Source organism: Miniopterus natalensis, chromosome 2 (genome assembly GCF_054644295.1).
Source record: "Miniopterus natalensis isolate mMinNat1 chromosome 2, mMinNat1.hap1, whole genome shotgun sequence".
NCBI classification, from domain to species: domain Eukaryota; kingdom Metazoa; phylum Chordata; class Mammalia; order Chiroptera; family Miniopteridae; genus Miniopterus; species Miniopterus natalensis.
This window is the reverse complement of record NC_142082.1, coordinates 6,204,884-6,218,970: the sequence shown is the minus strand read 5'-3', so window position 1 is coordinate 6,218,970 and position 14,087 is coordinate 6,204,884. Positions and strand designations below refer to the sequence as shown.

General features: G+C 45.9%; 1 protein-coding gene across 1 annotated transcript in view; it reads right to left on the bottom strand.

The window, feature by feature from the left end:
* The window catches only part of TENM3 (teneurin transmembrane protein 3), a 539,046-nt gene that overhangs the window by 401,473 nt on the left and 123,486 nt on the right, over window positions 1-14,087 (bottom strand). The window lies entirely within an intron of this gene.

Genomic DNA, 14,087 nt, shown 5'->3' with positions numbered 1-14,087 from the left:
TGTTATACTAAAGATCTACACTTTAAACTCTAAAGCAACCACTAAAAAAGCAAAAAGCTGGAGCAAATAAGCCAACAACCAAAGAAACAATGGAATCATAAAAAAATGAAAGCATTAAAAATATTCAACTAACCCAAGGAAGACGGGACAGAAGGAGGAAAGAACAGATGGGGCAGAATAAGCACAAGTAGCGAGACCACAGACTTAAGCCTAAGGAGACTGCCCGGCCGGGCGTGGCTCAGCGGTTGAGCGTCGACCTAGGATCCAGGCGATCAGGGTTCGATTCCCAGTCAGGGCACATGCCCGGGTTGCAGGCGGCAGCCGATCAATGACTCTCATTTGATGTTTCCATCTCTCTCTCTCCCTCTCCTTTCCTCTCTCTGAAATCAATAAAGATATATTAAAAAAATAAAATATTAAAAAAAAAAAATTAAACCAAAGGAGACCAATAATCACCTTAAATGTAAATGTTTAAACGCCCCCTCAATGCAGAGATTTTCGGATTGAATAAAAGGAAGTATACGCTGCTTCTAAGAAACACGCTTAAATATAAAGACATAAACATGTTAAAAGAAAACGTAGCCTTGACGGACAAATGCCAGTGGGGGGGCAGAGCGAGGGAGGAGATGAGGCCAGCGGGCGCTTACGGGCCAGGTGCAGGGCCCCGCAGGACCGCGAGCAGCTTCACTCCTGTTCCACCCGTGACGGCGGCCGCTGGGTACTTTCAAACGGGGTGCTCACATGACTCATCGCACCTACGACTGGCTGAGGGGCGGAGGAGAGGGAAGGGGGAGGTCTGCAGCGGGAGCGGGACAACTTGGAGGTTTTTGCAGCCGTCCAGGCAAAAGAAGACTCTTGGACTAGGGAGCCTGCAACGCAGTAGAGGCTTAGAGCAGGCGATGGGTGGCGTGGGGGAGGGACAGCAAGGCTGTGATGGGCAGAAATTAGAGTGAGAGCGACTTCCAGGTGGCCGGCTTGAGGACGTGGCCGAGACGGGTGAAGAGGTCAATGGGCCGAGACAGAGAGAGCAGGGGGCTGTCCCTACACACAGTTTAACGCACACCCCCAATTCTGGCTTTTCTTTCATTTGAAACGTGTATTAAGCAGTGATATTTGTTCTTTGTGAAAACTAGAAAATACAAATAAGTGCTCCTCAAATCCTTAAAATTATTGCACTCAACCTACTTCAGGCTTTTTCTATGCATGCGTGTAAATATATGTCATATACACGTACATATTTAATACAGATGATCTTGTAACCCATTTTTACTTCACACGGTGTCAACATTTTCATGCGAGTGAAGATATTTATGTCTTTGATAAATAATAAATAGGAAGCTTACTGTTTCAGAACTCAAAACTCTCCTCGGTTCTTTGTCATGGGCAGCAGAGAGGCGAACTCAGGCAATGAAACAAACAGGGGAACCTACTAAAATAGCTACCGAGTGAGTGAGTGCTGGAAAATTTTTAATTGGAAAAATATAGAACAGTGCCTTAGGCTACAAGAAAAGTGGCTTAAATCTGATCAAATCATTAAAAATTCTTTCAAAATTATTTATATGTAGAAGGAAAATGGAAAAGATCAAAAAAAAAAAAAAAAAAAGAGAAAATATATGTATAATGAGGCTAATATACCCAGTAATGTGAGGTGGGGATATATTCTATTATTTAAAAAATAAAAGCGATTCATTGCATAGTTTGAAATTAAAAGTGATTCTGTTTCTCCGGATAAAATGTATGGGCAAGAGTAATACAGCAAATGGAACAGTCGCCCCTGTTAGTGCAGTTACCTAGTGTCTGGTGACAATGGCACGGACGCTCAGGGAGCAGGCCGTCATCGCCTCGCTGGGAAACGACGGGAAAGGCACTCCAGGCTCCCACAGGGCTGAGCCAAAGGCGGCTTTCCTGCCTTCCGACCTGGAGAGTGGAGGGTAAATAACATCCCTCCCTTCGTCGGCCTGCCTGGACCAACCAGTATCCACCACACTTGCTTAAGCATTTTTATGATGATTTAAACCAGAACCCTGAACACAAGAGGCCGCCACTTCATTCACCTTCATTCACTGCTTCAGCCCGAGCTGCGCCTTTGAAAACTTTGCCAAAAATACTATCTGGTTAAAAGGGAAAATCAAGGAAACGGTCATGTGTCCTGTAGCCGATACCGTGTTATCCAAGTGGCCTTCAATATACACACGAGGTAAAAAGCAACCCTAGACACCTCTGGTGTCGCTGTAGGTACTGTTCTGATTGGACAGAATCGCGGACTGTCCTGCTACCGTCTCCGTGAGGAAACAGAGACTTATCAAAGTGTTCGAGTCAGACACCCCGAGTGGCCAGGCTGGGACCCACATCCCATACGGTGCCCTTCCATGTATGTCCTCGAAAAGGCGCCAAACTGTAAGATCTGTGTAGCATCAACTCGACCCTTTAGTCATGATGAGAGGAAAAGAAGGCAGCCTTCTAGATGCCTTGAAAACAACTACGGCTTGTTCAACCATAAAAGTGACTCAAAGAGGACCTGGTGACAGGTGGGGAGGCCGTGGGCCACAGGAGGAGCTTCTTAAATGAAGAGCTAATATTATTTCCCTCAGTGCTGGGCAGACTCCCCTCTCTAAGAGTGGACCTAAGAGCTCCTTGCTGAATTATTAATTTCAATGTTGATTATTTATTGAGTGCTTAAAATATGCCAAGTGCTTGACATATATGACCTCGCTGAATCCTCATAGCCACCTTGCCAGGTAAGAATTACAAACCCCACTTTCACATGAAATGAACTCACTGCTCCGAGGACACCGTCTGGAAGCAGCCGAGTGGAATTTGAAGACATTTCGGTTTCATTCCAAATCTGTACTTTTAACCACTTAACTCTACTTCCAGACCTCAAAACAAAAAGGGGACTGAAGAAATAAAATAAATAAAAAACCAAAAGTTAAAAGAGAGAGGAAGAGAGAGAGAGGGAATGACAGCAAAGGGCTGGACAGACTGCGTCAGGTTGTCAACAGATCCAGTATTAACAAGCTCAACAGAGGCTGTCACATTGGAAACACCAGGGACCATCGCACTGGGGAGACCAAAGTAAAAGGCCGGTGAAGTTCCACTGGGGAGTAAGAGTGGTAGAAAATTCAAGACCAAGTTAATACGGTAACATATACTGGAGCATTTTCAAGCTTCTTCAGGGAAAAGACAACAAAGAAAGAAATACGTGGTACCTCGTGGTGACGTGTGTCTCAGGAGCGGATGCTGTCCAGTTCCCTGTGCCTGTCCCCCATCCCATGTGCTTTAGTTACCAAAGGGGAGAGGCTCACCCACATCACCGCCCCCTATTTCTCTGAATAAATGCTCCTCTCTTGCATTGTTTCCAAGGGGTTCAGGGGGAGCAGACCCCAATCCTGGGGTGGAGGAATTGCCCAGAATCTGCCTGCACAGAAGCTCAGTGATTGGTTCAGGAAAGGGCACGTGACCTAGTTCAGGCCAACAAGGTCAGCTCCAGGACAGGTGACAGAGCTACCGGGCATGCGACTGCTCAAAACCCACCAATGTGTTGTTGCTAATCTGGGAAAATGAAGACAAGGAGCCTGTTCACATTTTTGTCACTGTGTGCAAAAAGCCAGCCTGCCACTAAAGCTGCACGGAAGAAAACAGGCCTCCGATTTTGAACCACAAGTTCTTACCCTGATTTTTAAACTAAAACATCTATACTAATACTACTCGAGAGGAAATACAGGGCCAGCTTCTGGTCAGATAGATCTATTGTCTAAAGTCAAGCTCCACAATTTAAAATTTATATGACTCATGACCTCGGACAGGTGATTAAACTCCCCGAGATTTGGTTCCCTGTGTCCCATTCTCTAAAATTCACGACAGCACCCTTTTTATGGAGATATTTTAAAGATGAAATGAAATACAGTTTTAAAAGCACAGCCGTTGGCATATAACATGCTATGTACTTGATAAGGGCCGCTTATTCTAATTAAATTCCACTGTCCGGTGTCCAAGGATAAAGTCGGTGTCATTAGGTTTCTCTGAGGAAGCCGGGCTCAGACTTTCGGGATTGAGAACAAGGGGTTATATGTCTGTAGTGAAACTGGTATTTTGCTAAAATGTTTGAGTGGAACTTGGGTCTTGAATTTTTATGAGCTTACTCCAAAATGTGGTGTCATCAAATGAGAAAAAAATGGTTCCCACGCCGATAACATCAAAATGAGTTCATCTGTAATGTTAGCCAAATATTGATGTCTTGGCGGTGGAGGCAGTGGGCAAACAGGAAGGACTTTGAAGAGAGGCACTGACACCGATTAAGAGTCTCTAGCTTGAAGGAACGACGTGAGGTTTATTTTAGTAACAACTAGGTGGAGACCTGATAACTACCCGCAAGCCTTTGGAGAGGAGGGGACAACTGCAGTCACTCATGCCTCGGTAACCCACAGGCAAAATCACTAGAATAAACGTATCCTCGGTCTCCTGCCCACCAGACAGCTTTCGTCTCAGTCTGAAAGCCAGCCGAGGGGCACCTTCTTCAGAGCCCTGGAGGGCAGGACATTCTGGTCCAACAGGCATCTCCCTGTGGAGTGCGGAGGGAGATGGGGACCCAGAGATTCCCAGCCCCCACTTCCTCCTGGAAGGTGCTGCTCTAGGGAGGAGAGGCCAATTCCCGAGCTGCCTTGGAATTTCAAAACAGCTCTGTGTTCAGTGCTGCTGTTTGATTTGCCCAGAGAACCAAGGAGACCCTCCTAGGCTGCAGCTGAGACAGCAGGGCTGGGTCAGGTCTGGACTCCTAAGGTCGGGAAGGGACCAGCATTCTCATAGCCAGCCTGGCCTGCGATCTGTGCGCCCCCTCGAGACGATTCAATTCTCTTTAATATTTTCTTCCTTGGTGTTTATTGTTTGCTTTGAAATGAATTTTCATGCCACACTATCAGGATGTATAAACACGCCTGACTTGGTACAGTCTCACAGAGGAATATAATGTTTTGACATCTCGAGTTTAGTTACACACCTTGAAGTGCATATGGAAAATCCACTCAAATATTGTGACTTTATGTGAGTCCCACCAGATAGTCAAGTAAAAACAGAACATATTTTTAATTAGTCGGCTGTTCTGGATTTCCTGAACGTTTTATATCATAAAGATATGTGCACAATTTATAATAATCGTAAAACATTTTAGGAGTCAGGTACACATGGCTGGACCCAGGCGGGCCTTGTAAGGGGCATCTGATGAGGGGTGAGCTACCCAGTCAGCCCAGCACCCAAAGAAGAGGGCTGTGTTTGCTTAAAGGAGGCCCCTTTCAGTGATTAGCACAAAGACCCTGGAGTCAGTGGCCCATCAGAAATATGTTTTTCATGCTGTTACTAGTGGTAGTTATAAGAGGAGGTACAGGACTGAAATGCACCCACGCAGATGACAGTGTTGTCCTCAAATGTCAAGTGAAGTGGGTCTTTCCAGTGCTCCTCCTGACCACAAAAAGACACTGCAGACAAGAGTCCCCCAGGCACAGGGAGAAATCCAGGTTCCCTGGTTTCAGCTGACTGCCTGCCAAGTCCAGAAGCTGGACTTTTGCCACTGTAGTTCTACCTGGATGATGTAGCTCGACAATTGTTCAAAACCACACCTTCAATGTAAGCTAGTAAATTGTGGTCACTCAATAAATATTAAACCGCAACAATCATTTGGAATAAGTCCATTTGGTCCGTGTTTCTTGAAAGAAAGGCATTGCTAAAATGCACCAGTCACTGTTGAGAAAATATGATCTCATTTTGGCAAGTGTGGCTTTGCTTTAAAAAATCATTTAACTTGCTATTCATCTCATTATAAAATAGTTAGGATGCCAGTTTAGTTCTAGTTACAGCCCATAAACCAGGTGGATTTTCAAGTTAATTTGGATGGAGCACTAAGGGAAGGGCTGTAACTTCCCCAGGTGAGCGCCCCTCCGCCTTCCTCCCCACCTGGGCATCGGCGCACTGTGCTAGGCTGGGGCAGCGATTCTGCAACCAGGAGGTGTAGCATCTTCATATTCATTTAATTTTTGGTCCCTCTACTTTGAACTACCAGTAGGGGGTCAATTAGCACTGATTACAATAATTATTTTGCATAATGGACACCTGTCACCTATGAACTTGAGACTACTGCCTTGTTTTCATGTGAGCCACCAAGAAGTAATGACTACCAGCAGCATCGGTCTACACTGCATTCCCTCTTCCCCTCACAATCACCATCATCCTCTGTGCACACACGTGTAATGGCCATACCACGATGCAAAGGAGAAAACATGAACATAAAGATTTCCATGATTATTTGTGGCAAATAGCGGCACTTCATTGGGTTATTTCTGCAGTATACAGCAGTAAACATGTAATGTGGAATATATTTTAATTGCTGTGATGTAAATGAGGCTTTGGGGTCATGTTACCGAGTGTTAACTGAAAGATCCAGCTATGACTCTAGCACGCCTGCAGGCCTTTAAACTGTTATGGGAAATTGCAGCATTCAATTGAGCATTTTCAACACTGCGCTCCCCGAAGGCTTATTACAGTTGGGTAGCATGATGCCAATTTCAGCTAATGCACATAGCGCTCTTGCTCTCCTACTTCATCTACGGATCCTCTTTAGCAGGTACAACGTGGAAACCATGGGACACTAGGCCAGTGAAGAGCCGCATATCGGGGCGAGTTACATTTCTGTTACTGGCAGAAGTCCTCAGGTGGTACACGATTTCAATCAGGTGGGGCTCAGGAAAGCTGAGTATTGGCCCAATAATAATCATTAGAAATGCATACAAAACGCCCGAACTGTTACAGTAATTTAATTTCTCATTAAAATATTGTCTTACAAACTCTCCATGAGTCTTGCATCCAGGTAATTCAAGAAAGATTCAAGCAGTAAATATCTAGATTAACTTATGATAATAACATACTCATCAAGTGCATTATAATTTATAAACGTTTTCATGTATGTTCTGATAGTAAGCTGGCTGTGAAAATCTGGTTTCTTAAGTATGAGCCACTGAAAACAGAAAAAGTATCTCCAACTAAGTGTGCCTGATAGTCCTACAGGCGCAAACGAGGGGACCGTCCTTCTCGGGCACCTGAAGTGCAGGTCTATGGAACTCCTGGTGAAGGGAATGCGATGAGCCAGATCCCCCTGCCTGACACGGCCGGACCCTCTTCTTAGGAGACATCTGAGCAGACAGGGCAGAATTCTTCGAGACAGGGCAAGAGAGGGGCCCAAAGCTGTCATTGGCTCTGCCTTAGCCATTCCCCTCCCCATGGCCTGGGTCTGACCTACGCTGGGCAGATCTGGGGAGTTAGTAGCAAGGTTATAAGGACACTTTTTCTCTCCCTCCTGTTAAGATGGTCTAGGATGGCAAGCGCTTGCTTGGAAGGCCTACAACAAAGGCATGAAGTGGGCCCAAGAAGTAAGCCCCACTCATCACCCGGGTGTTGGGTATTTCTACCAGGCCACAGACAAAGGACTTGGTTTGGACATTTAATACTTCGGTGGGAGTTAATCCTTCCATTCAAGGCCAAGGCAGACAAAAGCAGTTTTGCAGGAGCAAAGGGGTGCAACCAGGGGACAGAAGACAGATGCACATCAGAAGGATCTAGGTAGACAATTGTAGTGGAGGAGGGAAAACTGTAGCTAAAACGCCTGTGAACGGAATGCCATCGAAACAGGCTCCGAATATAACAACACTCTTTCGCTTCCCCATGGATGGCTCATTGAAAGGAAGCCTTGTTATCTGATCACACTTTCTAGCTCAGCAAACTCTCCACCACGCTGTTCATGGCACACTGTGCGATACTAAACATTTTGGTGGAATAAAAGATTCCAAACAACACTGAGAAGTCGCCCAGAATATGAGGCGATTATTCAACAGTAAATCAATGCGCAATTTACAGCGTCAGTAAGAGCAGGTTCGGTTACTCACACCCCTTACTTGCTGGCCCTTCAGGCCTTGGTATCAGTAAACAGCCTGTTGCTCTGGGAGCGGAGCTGCTCGTGGCACTCCTCTCCCACACCTTCGGGTGGCACGCTCACATGGTGCAGCAGGAAGGTGGTAGCTCCTGGAGCTGCCCGACAACCTGACGCTCAGGGCTGGCCAAGTGCGCCGTGTTCACAACCAGTGACGCTGAAAACCCAACCAATCTGTGTCTTTCTGGTGCAGCAGAAAAATTAATAAAACCTTGGCAAACGGAACTGTTTGGTGGCACTAAATACACCGAGGCACAGCGGCTGAGCACCACTTCAGATGGTAACAGAGCCGTCCAGCCTCAGGTTCTCTGGCTGTGTCCAGGCAAACCAGTCTTAAGCTATGTCATTCCTGTTCCAGATCAAACACACTTTTGGTTACAACACTTGAGAAGCTGAGGAGCAACGGTGGAAACTGAAGCTCTCCTGTGCCCTCATTTTCAACTCAGCTACTCCACATGCTTCTCTTCTTCAAAATTCACCACCACCCGCCAAAAATCCTCTCTGATGCTATGGGCCTTTGTGGCTTACACATAGTAGGTCTTCAATAGTCAAAAATGCTTCCTGATTTATGTGAATGTTGACGTCCCCAAAAAACTCAAAATGAGACAACAGAGCTGATTTTAATAGAAAAATAAATTATCTTAAAAGAGAAGAGATAATATAATATGGTCCCCAGGGCATCTCTCATTGGATACTCCTGGATTAGTCTTTGGCTTCCGTGTGTTTTTTCCCCCTACTATCTCCTATAGAGTCTTCAGACTCTATTTCAAATTTTCCTCTTGAATAATAGGAATGTGGTGATATAGCAAGGAAGCTATCAAACCAAATCATGCTATAACCTCCGTGTGACTCTTATTATGGTAAAATTTATATCTGGAAAAAAATGCGTGTCCAGAATATTCTCATTATAATCATGCAATATAAAAACATGAGGTACAATCTTCAAATTGAAAATTAAACCATTAAAAATTACAATACAGAGTTAAGTTGAGGATTCTACAGCCCTGGGATGCCTAAAACATTGCGGAATAGAGACTAAAGAAGCTGACTGTACATAGCCAGAATTGATTGAGTGCTTGCTAAATGCTCATTTTTCATACAGTATCTCATTTAATTTCTACAACAAATCTATGAGGTGGGCTCTTTTATTAACTCTCTTTTACAAGGAAACCTACACTCAGACAAATTAAATAACTCACTCAAGGCCACATGACTGCTAAGTAGCACAGCTAGAGCTCAATCAAACCCAGATGTGCATGACATGAAATCTGCGCATTGGACCATGACACTATGTTGAGTGTAGGGGCAGGTACACGCAGTCGCATTAAGGAAAATAAAATGGTGGATAATATCCTGTTTTACTGTGAGAGCTCCTAAGGCAAAGATGGTCATGTGCAGAAGTAACAGAAATATTACTCTTATGTCATAATATTGTTCAGTGGGGTTTGGGTAAAATCCTGACACTGACCGTGCCCAGCACAGTAACCTACGTGTGACATCACAGAGCTGAAAAGTGCTCAAACATCAGAGCTAGTGCAAATAGCTTCAGCTATTCATTGTCACACTCAGTAGTGATAAAATATACTCATTTCAGCAAGGTACGTTTGAATGAAAAACAAATCTACCTGTGATTTATGCAGAGTTTTGAGAGAAGCCAGTCTCATGAATGAAATTAGGAGGCGCACATCCCCGAGAATGCCACAATTCTCATCACTAATCACCCATAAAACCTATTACAAACAAACACTGAGAAAAACTCATAAAGCATGTAAGAGTGATGAAATTTCCACCCCAATGACTGATAAAGTGAGATATATCAAAAGTCAACCGAGCTGGAAAACTGACACCGTGGAGCAGTGCTCGGGATGATGTGCCGTCAGCTCCCTCCATTAGTCAGAGTGATGGCTCTCGGCACGTGGGTGCCGCAGGTCCTTGTACCTGGAAGCTCAGTGCCGAGTGACAGACGTCTGTCTTCCCACACGGACATGAGAGAGGGTGCTTCGGAAGCCGGCGCTCCCGAGCAGAGGTGACCGCGGATGAAGCGCTCTCCTGACCAACCTTGAGAAAGCCACGGCCATCCTTCTTAAGAACCAGGAGAAATCCCAGTTTCTCACCTGATCTTGAAATATTGTTATTGTTTCCAGAACTGGTGTCTTGGCTTCAAGTTTTATATCTTCTCTTACCATTACTCTGGGTCAACATACTGAGTGATGTTTCAATTTAACTGTTTACGGAAAAGGCATTCGGTTTTGCTAATGGGAGAGTGTTGCGGAAATAAAATAAAAACCTAGCTGTCACAGATATGAAATACCCTATGATGGGTCTTGCTCAGAAGGGTTGCAGCAGAGCAGAGCCGCCTTCTGAACAGTGGCGAATGCTAGACAAGATCTGCTGAATAAACATATGACAGAGAGGCTGACCCCACGAACAGTGACCCCCAGGGAACAGCCGCTTTCAGTCCAGATCACAGAAGCATTTTAACACGACCTTCACCTCCACAGGCATCAACATAAAGCTAAAATGCCAACCCTCCCTTTAGGAAGGAGAGTGTATGCTAATCGCACACATGGAGAGAGGTGGGGCCCGGATTAACATGGGAAAGGCCAAGGGAAAAGGTCTGCGGGGGAATTTTAAGGAGCCTTCCTTTTTGTTTCTTTAGACGGATTGTCTTCTTTGCTAAATTTTTGGTGAAATAATCATTTTTCCAGTAAAATAAACGAAATAATCCAGACAGTCTATGAAACAACTTACGGACCTTTCAAGGAAAATGTATTATTTGAGTGGGTTTTTTAAATCCTGACCTGAGGAGAGGACAAGCTTAGAGAGAGAGAGAGGAAGGGACACAGAGACAGAGAGAGAGACAGAGAGAGAGAGATCAATGTGTGTGTGTGTGTGTGAGAGAGACAGAGAGACAATTTGATGTGAGAGAGAAACATTGATCGGTTGCTTTCCACATGTGCCCCAACCGGGGATCGAACCTGCAACCCAGGTATGTGCCCTGACCGAGAGTCGAACCTGCAACCTTTTGGTGCATGGAACGATACGCAACCCACTGAGCCACTCCTACAGGACCCCAGGGGGTTATTTAGGCCAGGCTGCTTCTTTTGTACATTGAAGGCCGAAAGTCACACTGACGTGCACTGAGGAAGCACAGTGACTTGAAGAGCCCCTGGCTCTGCACTGTCCCCACCGGCTGTGTGTCCTCAATAGAGGCCCAACAACACCCTGTCTTTGGAGCTGTTTGCTACACCTACTCCCCGCGCTACGGTGCAGCCAGGTTGTCGCTGCAAAGGCAAGCTGCATTTTAGGGAATGTATATGCTCGACTTCCTCTTGCCGGCGTATCCATTCTGTCACTTCAAAAGAAGCATCAATGTTTTAAAAAAAACGATGTCATCTGCAAAAAGCCGGTGGTGTGTTCTATGGAAGACAGTGTCGCAAGTGTCTCCTCTGATGCTTCTGGGAGGGGGAATTTTCAGATGCTCTTAAATGTGTATTTATTTTCATTTCATCGAGTATTCATGAATTAAAAATAATCAGAGAAAAACATCTGAAATTGACAGTAATATTTTCCTTGCTAACCTCAATTAACTTTAGCCTGTCTTCTAAATCTCGTCACGCTCCCTGTCAAAACTAAACGGGGGGATGAGAGCTACTAATATAGGGAGAAATATATTATTTTTATATATAATTTAAAAAATACAAACCATTTCACACAGAAAAACTTCAGATAAATTCACTGTTTGGTTGCAGTATTAAGTAAAGGAAGGAAGAAATTTGGGGGGCCCACAGAGAGGTGATGGAACGGTGTAAGCCTTAGTTTTACACTGACTTCACCCAGTTGAGAAGGTCCTGCAACAGTGGAGGGACTCTAAACGCCAGAGAATGTGGGAAACGGCGAATGGAAACATGTCTGTGGCTTATTAATCTTCCTCACTACTGGGGTTGAACACGCACAAGATGCAGTCCCTTCATTTCCCTTTTATTTTTCTTTACAAGGGACAGCTTTATCATGCAAAAGCAACAGAGGACTGGTAAATAAAAGGAATGCATTTTTCCCCTAAAAACACAGCGAGGCTGGAAATACCAGGCTAAGAGAGATCAAAGGTCCTTTCAGCACAAACTGAGTCAATTATTGGGGAATCCATCATTAAATGGACTTCCTTAAGAAATGGGGAGTCTGTCATCATGTTTCCAGCTTTTTTGGAAATGTCACTGTTTTGCAGAAGTCTGGGGAGAGCTTGTGGACTGTGGAGAAGCCTCAGCTGTCCTGCTCTCACGCTTGCAGGACGGACGCTCTAGAAACTGCTTGGCCAACACGCCGAGCCAGCTAGAGAATTAATTCTTTACCCGAGAAAGCAGCACACGAAGACCCCCTTTGGGTAGGTACACACATGGCCCCTCCATTGAACACTATCAAATTAACACCATCTACCCCTGTATACACTAGCGGGTGTAAAGCAAGAGGAAATTCACCTCAACTTCACTAGAGCTCAGCTCCCCTCCCATTTCTGAGACCAAAGGCAGGCAGGAGTCCTCACCACTGCGTCCACTCTACCGTGGACACTGAAATTCTCCAGGTGCGTAACTGTAATGTCAGATCTGCGACCTGGCTCTAAGTACCCAACACCCCAGCGTCTTCATTTGTTGAAATGTGGGTCATCAAATCCCGTAATTCAAAATATAGGACAGATCAAGTCATGGTAATTTCTCTCCTCCTCTCAACCACATGGACCTGGAAGTCCCCTGTCACTTTCAGGAGCGGTTTCCTCCCCCCGCTTCCCTTTCCTCTCCTGTTTACCCCTAAAGGAAAGAAAGGACTGCGGCGAACAACGGCCCACTTGAGTACCGTGTGTCTCCTCCTGGGTCCCCATGGACGCGGGAAGCAGTCCCCCTGCTAGTGGTGCAACGGGAGACGCACCCTAGTCGCACCCTGGAGCCAGGCTTTCCAGCCCCCCCGCCACCTCCGAACCCTCGGTCATCAGGCATTTTTAGTCATGTGGCCACAGCAGGTAACTTAATGTACTTGTCTCGTCTCTAAAATGGGGGATGATAGCACCTGGCCTTTTGGAAGGAAAGGGTTGGTTTAAATAATCCTGAGGCTCCTGCCAACCCTAAGATCTATAATTTAGAGATTTCCCAAAGACACAGAGTGCTCGTTCCTAATTTCTATGACCTTGAGACACAGTAAAACGTCAACCTTCCTGGGGAACACGAGCAAAGGCAAGTGGAATTGCGTGTCCTCATTTGTTTTCCCTTTACAAGGTTTTTCACTATTTCTTTATCTCATACTCTAACATAACTTAGTGACAAACCCTAAGCTCTAACTGGAGAAAGCAGCCCTCCCGCCCCTCCTCTGGTTCCGCGTTGACCCGGTGGAGCTGTTAGGGGGCCCCCTTCCTTAGCATTTCAAACGGGGGCCGTGAGGAAGGCTGCGCCTCAAACCAGCTTTGCCGAGGCGGAGGAATGCCCTCGAGTCAGCATTCTTCACTGTTCAACAAAAACTGGTTCGATTAAAACTTTGCCACGGAGCAGTACCTAATCTGGGGTTTGTGACGCCCCATTATTTTTTCCAGCCCCGAGTGAGTCAGCCCCTCGGCCCCCCAAGCCTGTCTCACACCCCATCTCCGGCTCCCAAAGCCCACCCGCCCAGGCCAGTCCACCGTCCCTAATGTGCTCAGCTCGTCGGAGCTCCATCTCCCATCTGCACCAGGACGTTTCTTCCTTTCAGTTCTGAGTCCCACACGTCTTTCCACCGGGCTCTTCGATCCAAGGTGCACGCTCTCAAACACTCTTTACACCTCTCCACCGGAGGTCCATGTATGCGGAGTGTTTTACTGAGAGTTTCCCTTCTGTGTACTATCCACTTCCCCAGAACAGAGTAAAAGCTACCACGTGAAAAGGTACACCCTCTCTTAATGCAAAGAAATGCCTAACAGAAAATCGTGTGGTTTGGCAAAATGTGTCCCACTTTGGGGGGTGTGAGGGGGTATCCAAACTAACAGCAGTTCAGGTATTTGCCTGGAAGAGAGAGTCTGCTGGACAGTTCCTCTCCCTGACAAGTCTCGGAGTGTCCCCCATGGGTTACAGGCCCTGGCGGGAGCCCCCTGCCCCTT